The following is a 370-nucleotide window of genomic DNA, read 5'->3' on the forward strand; positions in this document are numbered from 1 at the left end:
ATACATAATTTTGTTTAATTTAAACAGACTCTTACAAACAAAACTTGGCTAGATTAGTTACTGAATGGGAACTCAATTTACAGTGTAAAGCTTCAAAATTTCTGTTTTCCCTCAGCAAGGGTCAGGCCAGGGACACAGAGCCTGGGCATTACTTATCTAAGCATTTTACTTTTGGTTGCAGGAACCACTAAAGAATCAGCACACCAACAGGGAGCACCGAGACTGCCGTGCTCTCTCATCCACATTTATTACTTTGCTACCTAGCAAGCACAGAAAAAGAGCAGATGGAAGAGAATGAAGTTCCTTGAACTGAATAGAGAGAGACAGGAGTGGAGCGGGGGGGGGGGGGGGGAAAGAAAAAACAAGACGC

The 370-nt window shown here is 43.2% G+C and overlaps 1 protein-coding gene across 1 annotated transcript in view; it reads right to left on the reverse strand.

Annotated features, from left to right (window-relative positions):
* The window catches only part of FAM149A (family with sequence similarity 149, member A), a 13,371-nt gene that overhangs the window by 3,423 nt on the left and 9,578 nt on the right, over window positions 1-370 (reverse strand). The window lies entirely within an intron of this gene.

This window comes from Mesitornis unicolor, unplaced genomic scaffold (genome assembly GCF_000695765.1).
Source record: "Mesitornis unicolor isolate BGI_N332 unplaced genomic scaffold, ASM69576v1 scaffold25369, whole genome shotgun sequence".
NCBI classification, from domain to species: Eukaryota; Metazoa; Chordata; class Aves; order Mesitornithiformes; family Mesitornithidae; genus Mesitornis; species Mesitornis unicolor.